Genomic DNA, 25,331 nt, shown 5'->3' on the forward strand with positions numbered 1-25,331 from the left:
TGGTTGTGTGGTGACTCATAAAAATGAAAAATAATTGTGGAATAATCTCTTGACTCCCGCTGAACTTTAAACGGACCAGAACTACATACTACTGATGACACACTTTTATGACATACCTCAGTGCTCAGAGCAAAAATCAATAGTTTCATCACGTCTGGTTTTAATGTTCACATAAATGAGATTTGAGAATTATAACGTTTAGTCGGATAGGCATTTTTTTGTTGTGTAACATTTGTGTAATCACCAGATTGAAGATGCTTACGTCGTTTCAAAGCAAACATTGTTCTGATCAACACTCGACTCGGGTCGACATGAGGGTGAGTAAGAAAGTAGTTTTCATTTTAGCCAAACAGTTTCTTTTCAGAGTACAGAGATAATGCTATTGGTTAAATTCATCTTAAATTTTGTTTTCACTTTTATGGTGTTGAATTATTTCAGATGTTTTCATTTGTGTAATATTACCAAAATATCAATAGTCAAAATGATTAGTATCACATTAATGTCAATATCAGTATATCACAACATCCTGCTTCAGAGCTTCAGAAGTTTTACGAGTTACTTTCATAATTTACATTTAGTCATTTAGCAGATGCTTTCATCTTAATCTTTGTCCTTAATTCATAATGCAGCGTAGTCATATTTAAAAAGAGCAAAGAAGATTACATTTCTCATAAAGAAAATTCAATTTCTCATGATTTGAGACTTTTGAAAGGTTGTTAGCAGTAGTGATTGTGTCACTGTTGTGAGCCAATCCTGTGGTTACCAGTGATGTGTGTGTGTGAAGATGAGAGCGAGAGACAGACGGGGCAGGCTCGGGGTCTGGGGATTTTGCTCTGCGAGACGTAATTAAATCAACAATGAAAGATTTGCAGGGAGCAGCCCTTTAAAATGTAATTTTCTTCTGCAAGACGTTCGGCGGCAGCGGGGAAGATCCTCTGATAGACGCGAGACAGAAATCAGGATTAAACTGAGGTTAGCATCAGGAAACTATCCTCGCTTTTAACCACAAACAAATCGCTTGTGCAAAGTGCGTTTCACAAACAACTGGGTTCAGTTACACATGTGTCTGTATAGAGCGCTCTTAAATAATCTGCATGTCATTTTTAGTTTTAGTTCAATTCAGTCATGTACTCTATTGTAATTTATTGATTGTTAACTGATCTGAATGTTCTTTATGAAAAAAGCTAAAACATTTAACAACATAATTGTTCCAAAATCCTTGTGTGTACCCCAATGCCATAATGCATTGCGAAAAGCTTAGTCTCATATGAGTCATTCAGTACCACGTTATGAGCGTTTGCCTGAAATTAAAAGGCGAAGCACAATCCCGTCGACCAGCGGCAGGAAGATTTGACAGATTAAAGCTGCTTTCTGTCATCTCGGATCGTGCTGAATTATTCTCAGACTTTATTCTATCAGAGGCCTCGGTCGCCGCCGGAGACTGCTGGGAAATGCTGATGCTGTTTTGCATTTTGAGAAAAGCAAATCCACCGGATGTCATTTGATTCTGTGCTGGTACTTACCCCCGCGAGACACACGTGGACTCAACTACACCACAACAATATCACATCAGTATGCAGAGAGCATGCGGTGACCAGTGAACAAACCCGTGTTGCGTGTCCGTTGCGGGATTAATCCGGCATGCAGCCCGTTTATCTGCCACGGGCGGAGGACGCCTGTCTGCGTCTGTCTGATAACTCACACTATTGTCCAGCCTCACACAGTGTGATCTGACCTGAGGACAGTAGACGACCGCTCAAAAGCGTACTGTTAATATATGCAGGAGGCCATATTTCAGTGTTGTACGTGTGTGTGTGTGTGTGTGTGTGTGTGTGTGTGTGTGTGTGTGTGTGTGTGTGTGTGTGTGTGTGCGTGTGTGCGTGTGTGCGTGTGTGTGTGTGTGTGTGTATTACAGATATACTTTAGAAAAACTGAAATTCTCATCTCAGTGTAGCAACTAGACAGCAAATTCTCTGAATGAAACTTTCTGTCTGGTTCAGCACTTTTATACAGAACGCTGATGGAGCCGGGCACAAACATGAACAGTCTGTATGAGTTGGGCAGGTGGAGGTTTGTAAGCGACGTGAAAATGTCTGAAAGGCTCGGTATTCATCAAAATATTCATCAGAAGTGTCTGCAAACAAATGATGCTGAAACTCTCACTACAACCTTTTCCCTCAAAGACTTTGAATGACAGCGACTGGTGTTAAGATCAGTTATAACTCATCTCATTAATTACATTTTTGCGTTTTTGAAAAGTATATCTTGTTTCAGCATTTAATTCCCAACAACCTATTTGTCAGATGTTTGGCTTGAAAAGTGTGTTTGTACTTTATCAAAGTGGCATTCATTTCAAAGATATTTTGTTATCTAATGGTGTGACATTCAGACACTTTTAAGTGTGACCTAAAGTGTCCAAATGCTTTTGGAGCTTCTGGAGGATTTTTTCCCTTCTCTGAGTTTTTATTTGTGCACTCTCTTCACATTCTGGCAGGATAATAGTGGCCACAAATCATCCCGTAGGCTTCACTGGGCAGGAAATTGATGTTCTTTCATTTCAAAACAATGGAGAGCCTTATGAGAGGCCTGATGATGTCATAACTCCAACGGGTGACAGGTTTGGGGGATGCTGGGACAGCTCAATCAATCCCAGCATGCACTGAGGCTGCCGTTGGAATGCAGGGACGACATTCTCAATCAAACACCGGCGTCAAATCGTTGTCTTACACACACGCGGTTTAAGATGGTTTTATGAAAGTGCTGCAGGTTGTAAAACTGAGGTGTGTTAAAAATCTGTGAAGTTATCGAAGTGTGCGTGTGTGTCTTTTTAAAAAGTTATATAGTAGCTGACATGGCACTCATTTTAAATATTAGTTGACCCACTATCTTTAACACACAGTCTTGGTCTCATTCATTGAAGAACAAATTGTCATCATAATCTCTTATTAAAACATGATAAATAGCTTTCTTTTTGGCCGACCTCACCTATCAATACCGATATTGAATCATGTTAAACAATAACCCAATAGCCGCTGTATGATTGTATGTGCAGTATCTCAGGGTTTAGTCAGTCAGCCCTGCGTTTCTGTCCCTCATTGAACCCGTTTCACTCTGAAGTGATTACTAAAACAGGTCGCAGAAAGCATTTTCATGTTAATTTTCATTATGTGTGCTCGTGTAAAACAGTTTAGAGTTGAAATGTTCAGCAGGTTTTTGCAGCGATGAAAGCGTCTCTGCGGGACAGATGTTCTGGGTTAATTACAGCACATATAAAGCTCTTTAAAATCAGCAACAAGCGCTCCGTGCCGAGCGAGTCGTGATTGGAGGTTGTTGGCCCGGCTGAGGTGTCGTATACCTGCTCCGTCTCGCTCTCCGGGGAAAAATCACGCCGCTAACATGCCGGGAAACACTTCAAAGCCACTGGACACGTGTGACCGATGGGTCTTTCCTGCCTGTCAGAGATGAGAGAGAGAGAGAAGCAGCAGGAGTCTCTCTCTCTCTGTGCTGTCAGGTTTATGGTTATGGTTGGCTGATCGTTGAGTGATGTTGGAGCGTGAACAGAACGGAAGGGAATCCACCAGCACACACACACCGTCACCACTCCAGCGCTGATGCCAAGCCTCAGATACGCAACTGCACGAGATCATCATCATCACGGCTCAGATGAAAGAGAGATGTACTTACTGTACCGCATTTGCCCAAATGAACAGCAGAACGCACCGTATCCCACAATGCAATGCGTTTAAAATGGACTTCAACCCCAGGATATCAAACATCTAGTCCTTCATTATTTGCTCTGCCAAAAATTTAAACGGTTTGACACAAAATGAGATTGAAAATGCAACAGTTTAAATATTTGCATAATAATTAGATGAGCGAATGAGGTCATGTTTCAGGATTTATCTGCGATGAGAATGCAGTGTGCAGCATGTACTGCGTGTGTTCTCTCTGACTGCGGACGGATCACGACCGCTCGCTCTGTCGCATGCCTGTGCGCACGCATGCAGGGCTGTGTTCCAATGCATGTTTGCTCTGAGCAACGAAAATAAACAGAGAAGAGGGAATGACTTGTGTGGAATTGATACTCCAAATGAAATGTTATGACAGCTCTCCTCTGAACTGAATCCCTGAAATGTCTGAACATGTACGATTACATTTGTAAATGATGGATTGTGCTATTGAATGTGTGCAGAAGACGACGTGGAGTACTGCTGAGAGGAACAAGAAAGGCTTGGCCTCAACAAATGAGACGTAAGTGCTTTAAAGTATGTTTGCAGTTTCACACGCGTGTAATGATTTTTAGTCAACATGTGACCTTGTTGTGACGCAATGATGAGAGATGTTCTGTTACTAAGCAATGACGTGATTTTAGTGGCATCACCACTGAAATGATTCAGATGATGTCATCCAAATCTGACATTGTACATTTTGACACGTTGATAATGAGCCTTGAGTACAGATTCAGCAGCATCACCTGCTATAACAGGTGCCGTTCTCCCACAATCTCAGGACGGGACGCGGTGCTTTCAGGCCCAGGGCGATGTACCGCTTTCTGGAGATGTGATTGTTAGGAGCGCGTCTGAATGTGACAGCGCTGAAGCTCTCAGGAATAACCTCTCCATACCTGATATCTTAACTGAAGCGCTAATGTGAACGGGCGGATCGCGCTGTGGGGGAAAAGCTGGGCCGGGGCAGTTGTCGAGTAAACAGTGACAAAACGTGTACTTTTGGTTGAACTATCGCTTTAACATCTCAAACTATAATGTCAGGAAAACTACACATTAGCATTTTTGAAGTGTTTTAGATGTTTCCAGCTGTCTGTTTGTGATGTAAATTTCCAGGCTTTTCATTTGAATGCGGTTTCTGTGGCTGGAGGCTTTCATTTTCCTTTCAGAGCAACATTAATGGTGTAATTACAAGCTCACAGTACGCTCAAATAAACTGAGGACTTGTGCACGTATACGGCGCAATCCTTTTAAAATAAAAAATGTTGCAATAAACAGACATAATCCAGCGAGCGCAAACATTCACCAACAGCGTGAAGCTCTGAACCCAGCAGCGAGAGGAGATCTTCAAATAAACAAACATTTAGTAAAAGTACAAAGTAATACGACAAGATGAATGATTATCAAGTAATCTTTCATTAGTACATCTGCTCGTCTATAAGAGAAAAACGCTTCAAAAACAGAACTGTCGAAGGCAATCAAAACTGCTCAGCCCGAATGTTTCATCAGATGAAAACACACATACACACCTGATAACATCAGAGCTTCTCAAAGTCCTTCGCTCAGCCGAGCATCTCTGTGATCTACAACACAGCACTGAGTTCTCAAAGTCAGAAGAGTTCCGGAGAAATTCAAGGCAATAAGAATCAGCCTCCTGGGGGCATGTACAGATCCTCCACACTTACATTAGTTCATGCAAAAAATAACAAAAATCTGTCATCATTTATTCACTCTCGTGTGGTTGTAAACCTGTACGTGACTCTTTCTTCAGTTAAAACACAACAGAAGATATTTTGAGAAATGTCTCGGTGATTTTGTGTTCATACAATGGAAGTCAATGGGGTTCAGGGTTGTTTGAAGATCTTCTTTTGTGTTCTGAAGAAGAAAGTCATACTGGTTTGACATGACACGGGGTGAATTACTGATGAAAGAATTCTCATTTTCGGGATCTCGTCAAGTGTTGCATACAGATTCCTGAAAATATGGTGGTCTTTTTTATTTTGTCCTTTACCAAAACAAAATACAGGCATGGTCAATTTTTAGCCTGTATGATAGAAAAGCGCAAACGAGATCTCGTTCAAGCCCCTTTAATCTGACATCTGTCTCCTTTAGAGTGTCAGAAGACATCTTAACATCTCAAATGTCTGCAGTCAAAGTCAACTATTTTAATATGAAATGAAGTACCACTCACCACATCCAAATCCAATCATCCGAGCTATGCACATCCAGTTTATGCCTCTATAGTCCTACTCAAACCACTGTCTTAATGTCTTTTTTATTTCACTACAGTGTAAAGAGGAGATGCAGAGACTTCCCGAGGTATGAGAGAGAAACAGCTAAACAATAATATGATCCTCTGGGCCATACGTACAGGTTTAATGTCATTTGATACTCTATATGTTTGTTAAATTGTCCATGGAGCTAATTCTAGTTCTCTTGCAGGTCTTGTTGTCTTTTGAACATCGCCGGCCGCATGCTTCAGAGAATCACCGCGAGACTAAACATGATCATCTCCAGGGTGAGTCTCCGCTGTTGCTCCATATTTCAGCCATGTTTGGTAGTAAGGAAAGAATATTGCTTCAAAGTGCGACTTCATTTCCTTTATCGTTTCATCCATAAGTTACAGTCCGGGGTCATGGTATTTGTACAACAAGCATGCAATCAAAGTTGACGGTAAGGGAATGGAATATGGCTCCTGTGGGCGTGTGAGGCCTCAGGGTTCGATTCGCAGTTGTGTTTTTCAGACGGGTTAGTGGGGTGACCGGGACAACACGCCGCCCCTGGCGTCTCCCCAAGCAATTCAGCGGAGCAGTTTTTTCTGTGATGTTCTGATAACTGGGGATCAAATGACATCAGACCAGCTACTACAGAGAGAATTATCGCATAACAGTGCGTCACAATGTGTAATCTTGACGTCCAGACTTCACATTACACACACAGACGTCCTCCTCCATCATTCGGAAAGATTTCTACATCATCTGAAGAAAACATGCGGCAAAGCGTGAGCACAGCTATACTAAACTATAAAGAGTCGAATGTAGGTCGGACGTATGACTATGTCACGTGCCATGTCCCCTTGAGATATAATCAATAAAATATTTCCTGTCAATGAACACATTTGATGTGTTCTGTACTCAAACATCTCCGAGCTTCTCTCTTGGAGTTCCTCGAGAGAAAACGTCATGAAATGACCCGAGGGTGAGCTAAAGATGACCAACTTTCACTTTTCAGTGAACTTTCACTTGAAAGTGAATTTGTTTGAACAGTGTCCACACACAGAGGCGAGGTCAAACATTCATCCTGAATGGATATTTTTATCGAACGCTGTTTCATCTGGTCATTATTATCATCATTACACAGGTGAAATCCTGAAGGGGAGAGAGAGAGAGAGAGAGAGAGAGAGAGAGAGAGAGAGAGAGAAAGATCTTTCTGCCTCACTCTCTCTATCTCTCAGTAATGAGGCGGTGGAGGAAATGAGCGAGTGAATGTGTGGAGGTGTAATAGATGGAGAGAGAAAGAGAAGAGATGAATTGCTAGCAGATAGATAATTGGATAGAGGCTCTCAGGAGAAGCACATCAGATCTGTTGTGTAATTAGAACGGAGGAGTGTGTGAGGAATGTAAATGTTTCTGGGTTTGGGGTCTCATGAGGCTCTCCTGTCCTGTAGAAGCATCTGACCGCCTCACCTCAGCACGGTGACAGCTGGTGCTTTGCTGTCTGTGTGTGTTTCTTGGTACACTATCACACATTAGAGCTGTATTGTGCGAATACGTGAACGCTTCCAGCTTGACATTGCATGTATTTGCATCATCAAATGTGTCTGAATGCAAAATCACATTCAATAAATGTGTCTTAAGTGCGTTTTATTCTCATTCCCTAACCAGTGTAAAGAGAATCTTACTGTGTGCGTTTAATACATTACATTTTGATGACCCTTAAAGGAATAATTATTTCGTCTTTAACTCATCTTCTTTCTTCTTCAGTACACAAAATAAGATTTTTTGAAGAATGTTGATAATCAAACAACACCGAACCCCATTGACGTCCATTGTATGAACTCAAAACCACTGAGACATTTCTCAAAATATCTTCTGTTGTGTTCCACTGAGGAAAGAGTCACATACAGATTTACAACCACATGAGAGTGAATTAAAGAACCATAACATTGCGTTAGCAGTGCAAACTGATGAAATGTCAGTACAGTACAGTAGCTGGACTGCACATTAAGTCACTTTGGATAAAATCGTCTGCAAAATCTGTAAATGTGACGCTTGGAGAACATGTATGTGCTCATGTACGGCTCATGTAACACTTCTTGACCCTCAAGTTCTCATTTTTGCGCTTCAATTTCCTCTCTGTCTTTGGGACAGTCTGTCCTAATGCTTCAGGTCTAAAGATATCTGAATCTAATTTAGTTGAGAAGACGGACAGTACGGCAGAACTGTACAACATGCACTGAAAAAGGCAGAATAATCCACCCATAAGCAAAAAGAGAGAACAGTGTGTGTGTGTGTGTGTGTGTGTGTGTGCGTGTGTGTGTGTGTGTGTGTGTGTGTGTGTGTGTGTGTGTGTATTGATTGGTATAAACACACAGAGGAAAGCGGGTTGATGACCTTGCGTTGGGCCGCGTCCAGCTCCGTTAGATCACTTTATGCACTTTAAATGAAGAATAAATGCCGTCCATGAATACTGATGCCCGCTGGACTATCTGACAATACACACTTGATCCAGTCCTAAACCAGTCTTGATCCTCTTCTGAACCAGTCTTAAGCCTGTATCAAACAACTCTTATTGCTTATTAAATCAGTTTGGCCTAGGAGCCGTTGAGCAGTAATTGTTAAAAGTCTTCTGAAGGTCCACACTTTATATTCATGCAAAAATGAATCATCAGATTTTCACATGTTTTAAAAACTTTACAAGTTTGCTTACAACAGTCACATTTCAGCACAGACACATTTAGATTTGATTCATGGAGAGACAGCGGTGAGGAATAATGTATCAGACCTGTACACAGACTCTCTTTATTCTCTATATTGTAATAACGATCTGTGAGTTCAGATTTGATTATAGTTTAGAGGAATTAAATTGTAATACTGGCTGGCTGGATGGTTTTGTCAAAATAAAGTAGAGACGAGAGACGGGATGAATTTACACTGAAGGATAATTGCCACGTTTTTACTTGATGTTTTCTCCGATAACTGATAGAGATCAGATCTTGTTGCACACGTGTATACAGCAGAAACACACGTGAGATCCGATCTGATTTAGGCCTTTTTTCATTTTTACTCGGAGTCTATTCCACATCTGATATCTGGTTATCTGACCTACATCTAATTTAGAGTCATGTTGAAGCGCGTGTTAAATACACACTTCCAATGTGTTAGGGTACAGTGTTTCTGTCTACCCGTAAGAAATACAAAAATAATCCACAAGAAAGAAAAATCACAGATGAGATCAGTGACATTAAATGTTGCTGAAGTCTCATCTGCGTCTCAGATATTTCTCCTGAGAAAAAGAGTCAGAAATGTGTCAAACTGAGCTCAGATTTGTCAAGTCTGCAATCCAAATTCAATATTATTGAAGATCTCAATATGAACTCAAACATTTCTCATCAAATTTACTCAAATCCAGATTATTTATACATTCTACATTCACTTTGCCATGTACTTCAACATTTACCATTTTTATTTCTTTCTGTTTGCAGGAGAAACTTCTGAGACCACGTTGATACGTCCACGAAGCCCAACTGAGAACTCCATCAAATCTCCTGAGCTATAAAAGAGCAACATGTGAGCAATGATATTCTCCACTGGGAAATTAGCTTTTTTAGTTCACAAACAGCATCATCCACAACTCCGTCTATCATAAATGAAAAATGTCTGTGTATTTGGCCTTAAAGTGTAAATGCAGTCAGAGAGATGGAGTGGTGCGGAGCGGGTGTCTGTCCGGGGGTGTCCTGCTGTTTTACTGATGCTCTGAACACCCTTTAGGCCCTCACACACACACAGTTTCCTCTCTTCTGTCAGTTGTGCTCGTGTCTGACAGCGTTTGTGCCTCTAGAGTTCTGCACAGAGAATATCAGATGTGAAATGTAGAAAAATGCCTCAAACATGCCACGTCTCACACCCAGAGAGATGAAGATCAGCCGAGTGTGTCAACAGACTGACACACACACACACGGCCACAGCGTGTGCCATTTAAGACAGACGCCTGTGGGGGAAAGAAAGAAGTGTGCGTGTCACTGCTCTTAATGTCATGAAGTTCATGAGAGTGTGTGTCTGTGTGTTTTACTTGTGTTGGTAGTCGCAGCTCTCGGGGAAATAACTGTGTGTAATTTCCCTTTTTCCTATAGGAATAATGCAGCTCACATGACCGACTACTGACTAAAGACGAACCTTAATCCAGGTACAATGACGTGAACATGAACAAGTGACGCTCAGCTGCTGTCCTGAGGTCAGACACAAAATACAGTTGCTCAGTAATACTGGGTTCAGTCTACACAATATAATTTTTGGCAACATTCATTGGACGCAGGGTGTTGTGGTCATTTGTAAATAAAAATAGACGAGACGTAAGAATTTATTGTTTTATGTTTTTTAGTATAATGTGCGTCTGCAATGTTGCATGACGTCCTGACAGAAAGACTAACTTGTTTCATTTTTTTTTTATTCACCACGAATGGTCTCATTACATCTGTGACGTTGACCAACAGGAGCACAGAATCCTTTCCATACACACAGCTTTCAAACATGAAGTTGCTCATTTTTGATGACATCATGCCATCATGAAGCCATGATTGGTCAGGAAGCACTGTGTAGTGTGACATGTTTCTTGTCTAAGACACAACGAGAATTTAAGGAAAATCACAAAATCTGACAGATTGACTATCGTAACAAAATATTGTGTAGTCTGAACCTAAATCGTCAAACTCAAATGCAGGCGGTTGCTTACAACAGGGTCTGTCACTGGTTCATGATGTTTCTTTTGATATTCTGTATATTATCAATTTAGAAAATGTAGACTTGATGCATTTTATAAATACCTGAAGCAAAATACAGTTTCGTTTTCACGTTACGTAACACAAGCGTTGTGATGTTCCACAATAGCGCACATGCACACGAGAAGAAACAGTGAGCGAATTTGCATGTATTTGTCATTTTTCTCTCTCTGTGCTCGTCTCTTTGTGTAACAAATGACGGAGGTTATGACACCTGCTGCTAGGAGCAGATTATGAGACGTAACCGTTGCGTTCTCCTCCTCCTCAGCAATCGTGTTTCTTTTCTTGTTACTATAATACATGAGGACAAGCACTTCTTCGCTTCTGAAGCAGACAAGGGCAGACAGAAATGAGGAGATGACTCTGAAACCCGCCAGATGCTTCGATTCAAATCAAACACGCTGTGTCTCTTTCTCTCTTTTCTCTACATCTCGTGCATTTAGTTACACTGATAAATGACTCGGAAAGCTGAAGGAGTGATTCTCTCTCTTGCACGCACACATTTTCTGTTGTGCGTCAATAACCTGAAGGGCTTTGTACTCTTGAGAGAGAGAGAGCGAGAGAGGTGATAAAGTGTGTGTGTGGTGAGAGATGTTGTCAATCAATCCGAGGTGCTCTCAGTGGTCCTGTTAGTGCTTCTAAATGATTAAAACATCATCTTATTGATACATTAGTCACCAGAACACTACAGCTTTCAACATTCCCATAATCCATATCCACCAAAACTTTCACTATCTTCACCTCACAACTCCAGCGTGCTGTAAACTTGTATAAACTTTTAACACCCGACTGTGAGCAATCCACCCTCGCACTGACATTAAACTCTGAATGGCTGACATTAAATGCTTTCACAGGACTGCTGAACACAAAACACTGTCATGACACACACACACGGGTCAGAGGTCACACGCGCTTTATGCTTTTTCTTTAAACCAGAAGGTTCCATCACCCGCTGAAAGACTGACGTCCTGGTTTAGAAAATACAAACTGTGTTGTGGAAAGGTCACTGGCTCACATGTTCATTCACTCTGGTGGCGGCTGGTGCTTGTTATTGTGTGTACAGCAGAGATAATTATGTCTTTCCTTCAACACTTTAACATCGCTGTCACCCGGGCAGAGAAAGACGCTTAAAATAGATGTTTGAAATGAGAAGGTGTGTAGTGATGAAGATGAGATGCAACGCTGCCCTGAAGCAGGTTATGCAATAAGATCTCATGCCATATCCTAACTGTTTTACCAGGTGACTGATTCATATGAATCATTTGCAGCAACACCCCATGCAAGGGTTTGAGGAATGCAAATTCCTATTGAAACTTGAAAGGCTTACTGTTTTTGTATAATCTAAACAGGGCTGTGCTGTATGTCTAGTTTTGATTTCAGGGATCTTCACATTAGGTGTGTTATATTAATGCGTTCTCAGCCTACCTGTGCGCGTCACAGGGCATCTTCATGCTCGCTCTCCTCTGCACCTCTAACGCACCAGAACGAACCAAACCAAATGACCTGAAGACGTTCGCATCTCGTTGTCAATAAACCTCACTGAAAATGTGCACAAGTCATCTGTTCCAGATCAGCAGAGCCGTAAGTGTCACGCGTTTGTTTGAGTCCACAGGTACTGGACCTCCGCGTCTCTTTACGCGTTAATCTGTCGGTGCGTTAACCACATTTCATCTGCAGCAGACAGCAACAATTCATCAGCTCCCAATCCTTATACAAGCGATATGTGCAATAATCCATCATTTTATCAGTTCAAGTGCAATCGATGCTTACATTATGATCAGTCATGAGTGAATCTTAAAGGAACCATTAAGGGTTAAAAAACAGCAGTTTTAAGGTTGATATCGAAAACGGAAACAACCACGAGCGCCGCACGCGCTTTGATCATCAATGAGATTACAAATCTGATCGATTTCACTTTCGTGCTCTGGTCCACGAACGGAGCAATAGAGAAGATAAATCTCATTCTTCATTAGGAATCTCTCCGCATATGCAAGACCAAAAATTAATGACAGTTAATACGGATATTTGTGAAATGTTTTGGAAAATATTGTCTAATAAAGTTTTATTTGCGTTTACATATGTGTCGTCAAGAACCGGTCAGCTCGGGGGTTATATAGAGCTTTTGATTTTGCGTGACAGTCTCCAATAAATGAATAATCAGCTCAACAAAACCAGTCCAAAAGCAAACAGCCAGCAAAAGATGATGTTTTTTTCTGAACTTTATACTCAGTTAACCTTCATCCAGACAATCAACTGAAATGCGCATTAGAAACGCAACACTCCCGTGCGTAAAATAGAACGGCTCTGCAGAATTCACTCCTCAGCGAAAACATTTGCTCGGATTGATCAATGTTAATGCTCCGTGTTGTTTCTGTTACAAGTCTTTAGTGGAAAATAAACGAGCTGTGCGAATGTGATGTGAAACGGAGAGCAATTCAATCGCCAGATGATCATAAAGGTTTGTCCATAACATCAGGTGGAGATGGAAATCGGTTTCCTAACAAACGCACACGCGCAGGGTTATTCAGGGAATATATATAACCAATTAGATTGTAGACCGGTTACATAATAAATCTATCTAGTGTGTTTGTGAGCTTAAATGGAATATGTCGTGTTAAAGTCGCTCTGAGTTTTAAGTGCGCAACATCTTATTATGTAAAACTCTTTAAAACGCAGTTCATTCTTTTAAGTTTTTCATCCTAAGTTTTGAAAACTAAAACAGAAGACTGAATGTGAGAATGAAGCCGGATCTTTCGAGAATAATTTTAGATGATTTGTGCGTGAGTCGCGCACGCGGAGAGGGAATGAGTCTGGTTGTTAGTTCGGGTCTGATTCTGCACTGGGATGTGAAGGCTTTGCTGTTAAAAAATCAGAACTGATGTGTTGTGATGCTTGTAACTGTGTCTCTGTGGCACAGCTGTCAATTTCAACAGCTCGATCAAAAAACTGAGAGACTGAATCTGCGGCTTTATATCGATTTTAGGTTTCACACTCTAACATACCTAAAATTATCCAACTGATGGTGTAAACATAGCCCAGCAAAGTGGGATAGACTACAACTATATAACGTTGTACAAATTACATGTTTAACCAGCATTTCTATGTGGCAAGTTTTAAAGATGGTTTGGATTGTTTCAGAAATCTTGGGTATCTGGACTCTCCATGTTGCGCATTCACTAATGGGCATTTCGTCTGGTCTCCTGAAAGCATCAAATCTTTCATGCTTAAAAATGCTTTTACGCATCTCAATGTTGTGCGCTGTAATGCATTTTCTTAAATCTTTCGCCAAGTGCATAAAACACGCAACAAACAAGTGTTAATGCAGGAAAAGCGCGTACAGTAGTTCTGTGGAGACGCTCACCTACCTGCTCTCAGTCGCTCGTGACGCCGGCGGGGTCTCCGCTCTCTCGGTCGCAGGTGGTCAGTGGGTCCGTTCGGTCACGCAGCTGGACGTCTGAGGACATGATGCTGACGGCTGGAGCTCTTCTCGTGGGTGAACGCGAAATGAGGAGTGGAAGTGAGTAGTGGAGAAAAGGAGGGAGGGGAGGAGACGCGGGAGGACCCTTTCCAGCATCATTCTCACATATCATTAACGCACTTCACTTTATACGCGAGGAGGAGGACGCGTTGGCTATTCATTAACGTAACTCTACTTTATGAGTTTTATTTCCTTAAAATGTCCTTTTAGCTATTACAGATAGGGTGTGTGTGATATTTACGCACAAATTAATGTGTAGAGAGGCGATCGTGTATGACTGAAGTGATTGACTGGATTTCAGCACCAAGGACTGCGCGCAGTTGCCCAATGGGTCGATACGATACGCCTGTGGATTAAACGGGATTTGAGCGTCTTGCTCGAACGTGACGTGACTGCGCAGCGCGTCCTCGGAGATTTGTGTCTACACTAAACCATGAAAAACCTTTTGGCGAAAAAATGTACCGCTGCGCGTGATGTGTGACGCTAATCCATTTATACAAGAGTACTGTGGCGGTACCATGGTATACTAATGGGATCAGGGGGTAATACCAGGGTACTGAATTATTGCTGTATTCATATGACATTATATATTTGTATGAAACTATAAGAATACCATGAAATTACTATGCACATTTTATTACTAACAATGTCAAAACATTCGAGTGCCATTAAACTTTCATATAAACCACATTCACATACAATGATATTTGAATAATACTCCAGTGTACTTCAAAGAATACTAGGGTATTATCAACAGACCCATTGAATCACCATGATGCCATGTCCAAAATCACATTGTGTTTAGCCGAACATCAGATTAAACGTGTTTTCACATCATTAATGAACTCAGGATCAAAGCAACTCGTGAATGAGAGTGATGTGCTCTGTGTGTTTATGCAAATGTTGGATGTCTCTTGCCCCCCCCCAAAAATGACATGGAAATAATGTATAAATATATTGGATGATGCAACCACAGTTCTTTTGTGTGGTTTTAGTTGTGTGTCTGAAGGGTTTTTAAGCATGAACGCACCTGACACGAATTGCAGAACGCTTTTAACATCTGAAGATTATACTGACATCTACTGGAGAAACACACACTCTCTCTCTATCATGAGTGTGTGTGCGTGTGTGTGTGTGTGTGTGTGTGTGTGCGCGTGCGTGCGTGCGTGCGTGCGTGCGTGCGTGCGTGCGTGCGTGTGTGTGTGTGTGTGTGTGTGTCTGTGTCTGTGTTGTGATCCTTGGTTGTTAAATGGCCGGTGTTCTCCTGAGCTCACATCCATCTCCGTGCCCATCATGTCAATAAAATGACTGCATGTAGTTTGTTAAATGACAGTTCACGCACGCACAACATGTAAATGCCTGCGGTGACACAATGACACGATGTTCTTCATTAATGATGTTGTTTTGTATTTGTTTAATGAGCGGGGGAAAATAAGTGCCCGAGAGTTGGATTGGTAGAAGACAACGTTGTTAGTTTGATCTCTGCGTTTAATTAACGCCCATGGTTTGATTCCGCACCACATATCTGCATTATTTCACATGCCAATTCAGCCCACGCCGTCGAGCCGAGGCGGAGAATACGGACATCTGTACCGCCACAGTCCCATCGTAGCCCTTTAATTGACAGCTGCTAATAGAGGAGCCTCTGTTTCTCGTCTCTCATTTAGGAAAGCACAATGGCTGCATACAATCAGAGCCGTTCCTCTGGTGGCGATAGCTTTGTCTGCTGCTGGAGAAGAGGAATATGGAGTGGAGGAAGAGGACAGACGGAGGAATAGACAGGCAGGATGATTGTGTGAATGTCTCAGTTTAAATGAACTGTCTGTCAGCCGTCTGTCACTCGTGCCAGGGATCAGGACAAATAGAAATCAATCAGAGGAATTTTGGACCTGTTACGGCTGTAACACAAGTGTGGTTGTGTGGTTTTGTGTCTGAGTGTCTTTGTGGATTGTTTTTCTGGTGTTACTTTTGTAAACCCAAAGAATTAAAGTTTAATTTGCACTGTTTGTGCTATGGATGTAAATGTATTGCGTTGTAGACAGTAAAGTGTGTATAAACGTCGAACAAAACGCAATATCTTGGTGTCGGCTCTTAACTTGGGCCACTTTAAAACACCCTAGCAACCGCATAGTAATGCCCTAGCAACCACTTTTGGAAGCACCTTCTGTATCCACGCCATGGTTCTGTCCTAGCATTGTTGTATTGTTGTTATACATTGAAAAATCTCTCATTCGAGTTAATTTGTGTTATTTACATTTAGTCATTTAGCAGACTAATTATATATTTAATAATATTCACGTCTCTCTCTCATCTGTGTGTGTGTGTGCGTGCGTGCGTGCGTGCGTGTTATGAGTGGGCCGCATCACACACACACACACAAACAGTAATGTCTCTCTCACAGTGTGAACGGACCCCCGGGGAGAAGACGTTCAAACCTGCGGACGATCCACATGCTCCATCAATGTGTCTCTGGAGTCTCTCTCTCTTTCTGTTTGTGACGTGTTCAAGTGCAGCTTAATTCTTGCCTTTTAGCAGCGCAGCAGATTAGAGGAGAGCCAGATCGATGTCTGCTATGAGAGAACAACACACACATAAACAACACGTCATAAACACACACAGGGTTATGAAGTGAGAGAGAGACACTCCTTCAAAATTGCTTTAAAATCCCTCATTTAGAGGTGACCTCACTGCTAAACATCTCCACATAAATGTGCATTTGTAAGGCTGCATCAGGTCTTTAGTGTTGTTTAAATCGAGTTATTTAACTTCACGTTACTACACGGATTAGAGTAGTTTGGCTGTTTGAAGGTTAAAGGAATAAAGTAAGGAAATCCCAGAAGATTTGATGGAGTTCTTAGTTGTGTTTCATTTAAGTCACTGCAATGTAAAATTGCTTATGAGGAATAAAAACAGAAACAACCGAGACTGTAATTGAAGGTGTGAAAAGAATGTAGATTGCAGACGTAAAATCATCTGGATTTGGTTAAATTTGATGAGAAATGTTTGAGTTCATATCAAGATCTTCAATAATATTGACTTTTGATTGCAGACTTGACAAATCTGAGCTCAGTTTGACACATTGTTGACATCTCTTCTCAAACTCTAATGACTCTAATGACTTTTTTTCTCAGGAGAAACGTCTGAGACTTGCATAAGCATTTACTCTCCATTTGTTCTCACTGATGTCTAGGACAAATAATAGAGGTTTTTAAGGAGATCTCATCTGTGATTTTTCTTTTTACTGAAGCTGTATGATAGCTCCGCGTGAGAACAAACTGGAGCTGTAAATGAGGGTTTAAGTGATGTGCAGGTGAGTAAATGATGACAGAATGTACGTGTACATGTTTGGCTGAATCTTTATGTAAGTGTTTATCCTGGAGAAGCAGAGACAGTTTTCAGATTCACGTCGTGGTCTTGGGTGCAAGTTGCATCATTCTGTGGTGCTGAACAGAAATTGGTCTCGGATGGAAAACTGAAGTTCCTTCACAGTGACAGAGAGAGACAGCTCAGTGCACATCCATCCGTCTGCCCTTCATCCTCTACAGGTCACTCATTCATTTCTTAATATTTGTTGCACTGGGTCATTTTGGAGATGTAGAAACACACACGCTTTCCACTGTTAACGGGATAGAGGTGAGTAATTCATGACAGGATTTTCACTTCTGGGTGAACTATCCCTTTAAGTGATTGTGTTCTTCATAACCTCCAGCAATATCCATTTGTTAGGTGACTGCTGAACAATGTCACTGTAATGTGTGTGTGTGCGTGCGTGCATGTGTTTTCTCATGAGGCAGACCTCCAGCTTCTGACCCACAATTCTCTGTAATCATTTCTGATGAGAGAGAGAGAGGACACATTTCTGGTGTATTGTGAGTGTAAAGGACTGTGTAGTGAAGGCTTTAGATAACTGAGCCACATTTATAAAAGTTTGAATGTAATTGTGTTAGATAACAAAACGTCGAAGCAAGTGACATTTTAAAGAAAAATACCCCCACTAACTTTAAGCAAAACATTTCACACAAGGATTGAGATGATAAAACGCTTGAGTTCCAAATAAAAACAAACTACTGAAGTTGTGTGAAAAACGTCAAGCAGCATTATTTGTGCGCTTTGCTCTTATGTAATTTAATAGTGACATTCACACATTTTTAAGTGTGATTCATTGTCACATTTTTTTAGGGCTCCTGTGAAAATGAAGCTTTTAAACTGTTGCTGCAAACTAATTTTATTAATATAAATCAGGTCTTTTCTCAAGAGAAAAACGGGAGAAATCAGGAGATTAAAGTCTGGATTTGCATCTGGTCTGATCCGCAGGACCGGTAGAGCGTGCCCGGGAGCACACTTCAGTCTGTAGGCATTATAATTAGCTTTATAAGCAATAGAAGTGTATAGTGTGCCCGTGTGTGTATGTGTGTGTGCGTGTGTGTGTGCAATAGCTGTTTATCATGAAGATAGACAGCAAGAAGTGAGACATCAGTTACACCCTGTCTCTCAATGTTAATCTCTCTCTGTCACACACACACATACACATTCATGTTTTATGAGGACTTTCCATAGACGTAATAGTATTTATTTTATACAAACTAAATATTGCATTTTGCAACCCTCACCTCAAAGCCAAATCATAATACAAGCATTTCAACATTTAGCACAATCACTTTGTTTGATTTTTAAGCGGTTTTCTTCATGGGGACCAAAAAAGTCCCCACAAGGTCAAAAAAGTATTGCTATTACTATCTTTTTTGGGGACATTTGGTCCTTAGACTGTAGGGTTTACCAGGACACACACACACAAACACACACGCTTCTTTATTCTACAGTGTGGCTCGGTTCATTTTTCATCACTATTGTCTCATGTTTATCTGCATTTAAAGTTGACAGATGAAGAACACACACACAGGGCTCAAACATTGCTGTGTGTGTAGGTGTGTGCGTGTGTGTGCATGCGTGTGCGTGCGTGCGTGCGTGCGTGTGTGTGTGTGTGTATATGTGCGTGCGTGTGCGTGCTTGTGTTTAAAGTGTCTTTATTGCTCTGTTCTGTGTGTCTCTCATGTTCCATTAGTGTAGCCATTGTTTCTGCTAAATGAAAGCTGTTCATGTGCACCAGGAACACACACACACACACTATATACAGTTTAAAACAATAAAGCTTATTTTTGCTGTTTTAATCTTTAAAGACACAGCAGCTCAAAATAATTACATTAAAATTAAAAATTAATTTAGTGAATAGATTTGCATTTTAGATTTCCATAAAACAAGTTTTCTTGTAGTGTTAAGTTTTTTTGTGCAGAAAGATGAATTGCTCACCTAAACCTCATCTCATGTAAAAAACAACATTAAGACAGAATGTGTGTAGCAGTTTAACTGAATTAATTGCAGATAGTTGTGAAGCAGAGAAAGAAGAATGTGCTCACGAGCTCATGTGCATGCAGATCTGTGCCGAAAGGTTGAAAATTAATTGCTGATATTTTTCAGTCTGAGTGACTTGTTGTAATGCTCCAGTTCTTCAGCTGCATTATTCTGAAGTTCTCTTGTGTTTGGTCTGACAGCTGCTGTTTCTCCAGTAGAAACCTGCTTTATCCATTGAGCACATGACACACACAGTCAGTTCATATTGACCTTACTCTGAGTTTTCACTGCTGTTGTGGTTTGGGTGTTAAATCCTCAGGTACGTATGGATGATGGGAAAGTTAATTTGTCACGCTTGAAATGAGCGGAGCTGCAGAAATCTACATCAGTCCTGTTCATTATAATTTCACTAGTTTAGAGATTACAGTAAGTGTCAGACGATGTGATCTGTTATTAAAGCATCTCGCCGGATCTCTGTCTGGAGCTCTTATAATAAGAACCGACTGTGTGTGTGTGTGACCCTGCCACTCCATACGAGGAGTAAAGTGAATGAATGTCCACTCTGTTCATCCTGAAGCTTCTCCTGAGGGAGAACCCGCCAGCAAATAAAGAGGAATGAGATGAAGTGATTGAATGATAGTCTATTCATATGACCACATGTGTACAGTATGTGTCGTGCATTATTCCATTTATTCTCATTGATGTCTAGGAGAAAAAACTGAGATATTAAAGAGATCTCATCTTGTGATTTTTCTTATGGGAATGACTTTCTAATATTCATCTATCAAAGAATCAACGCCATAAAAGTCAGTCTGCTGTTACAAATCCACTTTAAATGGATGTACAGTCACAGCGGATAAACACAGGAGAGAGAGGGGGAAATAACAAATGAGATCTCTCCTCTTTCATCCTGAACAATGAGATCAAATGGAAAGCAAATGGCAACTCGTGTCACATATGTTTCTCCGTTGTGTGAAATCAGTGCAGGTGTTCAGTGCAGAACAAGTGAAATGTTTCTCAGAGGATGAAGCTACAGGAGCGTGTGTGTTTGGGGGTGAATAAATAATGACAGGAGTTTCATTTCTGGGTGAAGAAATCTTCTACTTTAAAAGATAAAAACATTCATTAAATCTGCTGAACTCTGAAAGAGAAACATCTGAGCTGTGAACTCCACAAATTAAGCCCTCAGATACAGCTGCTTATTTCAGCTCTTATGTAATCTGACGGTCCAGAGAGAGAGAGAGAGTGTGTGTGTGTGTGTGTGTACCTGTGTTTTGTCTTAGAGAAGTTCAATGGTTAATTAAGCCACATTGACCGGAAAATATGACACAATTGTTGTCCTGTGGACATGACTGTGTGTGCATGTGTGTGTTTTATGACCTGTCGAAAACAACTGTGAAGCTTTGAATCTCTAGATAACCTCCATACATGCATACATGCACTAATGAACTATACAGGCGTCTCCTGAATATTTTCAGCTTTATGATTTTATACTCTTTCTTTTTTTTGTGATATTTAGCTGCTACAGTCTTTTTTGGTCAACCTGCAGTTTAATGTCTCGCTCTGAATCTGTCATCATGGCATGTCATGTCAACTTTATTTATATAGCGCTATTTACAAATTTTCATTGTTACAAAGCAGCTGTACATGAGACATATTGACTATAAGCAAAACATTTAAAGTTATACATGTAAAAACAAGAAAAAGGTGAAAACACAGAAGACAGACACATCCACATACAAAACACTCCACACACACAAGATGCACATAGACACACACACAAACGCGTGCACACGCAGCAGTGCAAAATTGCAGAAAAGCGCTACAGAAATCAATTTGAATTCCGTATTACAAAGCAAGTGAGCTGTCCAGACAGCATTTTAAAGCAATATATTCTGTTTTAATGCGATGACAACTTGTGATGTAATATAGATTGAATTCTGCTTTGCTGTTTATTAGCAGGTCAGCGGCCAATGGCCCTCGCTCTTCTGTTTACCAGCTACACAAACAAACATTATGTGAAAAAGTTCAGATAATCCTACATTATAAATTCAACTCGTGTGCGGATGAAAGTAGAGAAGAAGCCATCAATCCTGAAGTTTCAGACTCATCAGAGAACAGAGCCGCTCTCTACGGGAGCCAATCACGAGCCAGACATCAGCTTTAAATTTGCTTCAGTGGTCCGAGCTGAACCCTCCGCTGGCCGTCCGCTGAGTCTGAGAGTTTGATGTGAACTCATATAAGGGTTTAGTAATGAAGAGAAGTGATTCACGGCTCTGTAAACGCGTCTTCATTAAGGCAGGAATCTGTCATTTAGAGCGCTGACATTAAACATCAGGTCTGAGAGCCAAAGGGAAATTACTGTCTGTTATTATAGTCTGTGTGTGGATTTTATTTTAGCACTGTTGGAAGGTAAATCTACACCTGTCTCTCTGCAGAGTTTGAAAAGCCAGAAAAACTTCCCATTTGATTTCACGGAGACACACATTTTTCATTTGGATATCTGTGAATCGGGCGTTTGAACCAGATCTCGTGGGTGTGAATGTGAACTGATTCTCGTCCTTTTGTGCGTTAAAAGCACATGCGTGCAACACAACTTCTCGCTCTCTGTAATAAAACATGTCACTGTGTCTCATCTCTCATGTGTGTGTGTCTCTCTCTCTCTCTCACTGTCTGTCTCTCCTCCTGAGTGCTTTTTAAACAACATCACCTCAATTACGGCACACAGACGGAGCGTCTAAAAGCCCCAGTCAACCCTCTTCACAATACACACACAACACGCATGTACAGTGCTGAATTTTCACTCTGTATGCGCGCGCACACATACAATTTCTGTCATTTAAATACACAACATTAGTGCCTGCTCTTTGTAAATCTTCCGTAATGCGCAACATCCTAATCGAGAATCCCTCTATATCACATGACCACTCTCTGCATTCTCATTGGTTGTTGCCACGTTACGTCACTGCTCATTTGCATTACGTTAAACTCTTCATCACATTTAACTTTTCACTCGTGTCGCCTTCGCATGCAAACTGCTAGAGATTATGCACGTGTCGTCACTTTCCCACGTGAACACAAGGTAGTCGTAAGGATCACCGTCGAGTCCAGCTGCTTGTAGTTTCAGCAAATAATTGCGTGTTTTAGTCCCGGTTTTTTGTTCCTCCTATTGAATGCAGCCATTTTGCCTTAGTTGCCTTAGGAGCGTGTCCCGGCGTGTTCACGTGGGAAAGTGACGTCAATGCATACCCTCTATTAAAATAATTTCTGCTCACTTCGTTCTCTGATGACATCACAGACACACACATATTATAACCCTTCATTACACACACACTTCACTGCATTAATGATTCTGTGAACGTGTGCTAACGGCTGACATTTTCAGTTCAATAGTCAATCAGGATTGATCAATAACCCGTCTGTCTATAAATGTGAGGAAGACACTCTCTGTTTGTTTGGTTTTGCTCCGGCTCATTGAACTGCGATACCGACGTGTCGTTTTCTTACTGATTTGAGTGTAAATGATTGAGAGACATTTAACTAGCACAGCTCCAACATACGTATGATTTCACGAGATTTCAATTGATTACAGTCAGATGTATTTTTTTATAAATACGAATATCAGACTCCTGATTTAACAGTACTTGAAGTAAAAAATTGTGTTTATAATTCTTTTTTAAGGTCTAATCTGTGTTGCATTATCTTTATATAAGAACAATTGAAGTCTGTGATCAGGCACTTTTTAGACAGACTGATAAAGCTTAGTGTGACTATGAACAAAAACTTTAATGAAAAGACGTCAGTTATTTTCCTGAAAAAGAAAGCAATGAAACGGTTTTGTGTGTCTCAGATAAAAACCCAACGGGAAACATTTGAGTCATTTATCACTTGTGAAGCGGTGGTGGTGAGATACGCGTATGTTCTCTTCTCTCATCCACACATGAATGTTCCTGTGTTATCTGTTTCAGAAGGACTCACAGACGTAGGAATATTGTGACAGAGATGAGCTGAGCGGTTTGGAATCACACCAGCCCGGTGAGTTTTTACCTACTGCAAAACATCAATATCTTAAAGTGAGAAAAATCCCTAAAAAACCCCAGAGGATCTTCAGTTCCAGCTGATATTTAACTCCTATCCAGGTTTGAAATTTCCTTCAAATGTTAGCCTCTTTCACACTGTATGCAGAAGCAGCATGCAGTGTTCACTAAGCAGTGCGCACTAAGCAGTGTGCAGCAGGGTAAGAGCAGAAGCAGACTTGCATTCAGCTTCAGCCCTTCCTTCAAAACAAAGGTTATTTTTGTTTTATTCACTGGATCAGTTTATTGTTATTAGGTGATGATGATCATAAAATGTAATTTACATACTGTAAGAATTACATTGAAATTATCATTTAAGATTTTTATTTTTCATCGACACTGAAATGAACCCCAAACAAATGAAGAGCAACAGGCTCCTGAGCAACGAAAGAGCAATAACTGAGCAATTATAATATTCTTCTGAGCAGAGAGAGAGACATTGACTTTCTGAACACATATACATATTGTGCCATGTTATGTTCAACCCATGAGATTAAAACATTACTGAAGACACAAACTCATACTCCACACGTGTACATATTTGTACATGAATGAAAGTTTGTGTGTGTGTGTGTGTGTGTGTGTGTGCGTGCGTGTGCGTGCGTGCGTGCGTGCGTGCGTGCGTGCGTGTGTGTGTGTGTGTGTGTGTGTGTGTGTGTGTGTGTTTGTGCCCTTGCCCCAAAGAAAAATAAAACTGGAATGAAAAGTGAGGGTATGAAAGTGATTACTATGAGCTTGAGGCTGTGTGTGTGTGTGTGCGTGCGTGCGTGCGTGCGTGCGTGCGCGTGCAGTCGTGTGTTTTAATCTCAGTGGTGCCAGTCACTCTTCGCTCACATGCACAGCAGTGTTTGGAAGTTAGAATCACAATGAGGTGCAGGAATAAATCTCTTCTGCTATCATTCTGTGCGTTTACAGGATTCCACAACAACACTGTTCTGCCTTCTAGCAACAATAAACATTAAACACGGATGTTTGTAAATATTTAACTAATCAAAAGACATATGACTGTAAATATTTATCTAATGAAATGCATGGATTAGATTAGCATGTGAGTGTGTAGTGAAACATCAGTGTTGTGTGTAAACAGTGTTAACGTGTGTGATTTGCTTTGGTTCTGTGAAGCCCTGTTTGATTTCCTGTAACTTCAGCGATTCTCTCAGATTCTCTTAAACTATTAATATGTGCTGTTTTATCCATCAAGTTGTCCACCATCAGAAAAACTGGTTTACTGTTGTGTCAGTCTGCGTGCATAATGTCATCACACACACAGTTACACACACACTCTCATGATGGTCTGTCTGTATTTCAATATGTTTGCAACGTATTACACAAAATCAGGCTTTTCAGTCAGGTTCAGTCACAGACTGCTGTTGAATAACAGATAACAATATTTATTTACTTTTAGCGTTAACGTCTTAATTATATCGCACTCACACACGCACACACACACACACACACACGCACACACAACAAGCCCTTGAACAAAAACATGTGTCTCTAGTTTCCTACGTGCTGAGTGATGTGTCGACACTGACCTTATCTTTGTGTGTGCGTGTGTTCGTGTGTGTCTGTGTGTGCATACATGTGTGTGTGTGTGATAGCTCTTGTCTTTCTCGCTGTATGTCTCCATTTAAATGCTGTCTTCTGTGTCACTTTCACACACACGTCTCTCTCTCTCTCTCTCTCTCTCTCTCTCTCTCTCTCTC

The 25,331-nt window shown here is 40.9% G+C and overlaps 1 protein-coding gene and 1 long non-coding RNA gene across 3 annotated transcripts in view; one reads left to right on the top strand and one right to left on the bottom strand.

Moving 5' to 3' along the window:
• Positions 1–14,986, bottom strand: part of chrm2a (cholinergic receptor, muscarinic 2a) — a 54,599-nt gene extending 39,613 nt beyond the window's left edge. Inside the window, exon 1 of one of the 2 annotated variants that reach the window (XM_057323652.1) lies at positions 14,084–14,986. The gene's annotated coding sequence lies outside the window, so the exon portion shown is untranslated. The remainder of the gene's footprint in view (positions 1–14,083) is intronic. The other variant, XM_057323651.1, reaches the window with a different exon arrangement.
• LOC130547598 (uncharacterized) overlaps positions 2,881–25,331 on the top strand; it is a 32,577-nt gene continuing 10,126 nt past the window's right edge. The window contains exons 1-6 of the long non-coding RNA XR_008961901.1: positions 2,881–4,251; positions 6,015–6,044; positions 6,168–6,243; positions 9,430–9,514; positions 10,078–10,130; positions 23,518–23,584. This is a non-coding gene — a long non-coding RNA (uncharacterized LOC130547598). The remainder of the gene's footprint in view (positions 4,252–6,014; positions 6,045–6,167; positions 6,244–9,429; positions 9,515–10,077; positions 10,131–23,517; positions 23,585–25,331) is intronic.

Source organism: Triplophysa rosa, linkage group LG24, assembly GCF_024868665.1.
Source record: "Triplophysa rosa linkage group LG24, Trosa_1v2, whole genome shotgun sequence".
Classification (NCBI taxonomy): Eukaryota; Metazoa; Chordata; class Actinopteri; order Cypriniformes; family Nemacheilidae; genus Triplophysa; species Triplophysa rosa.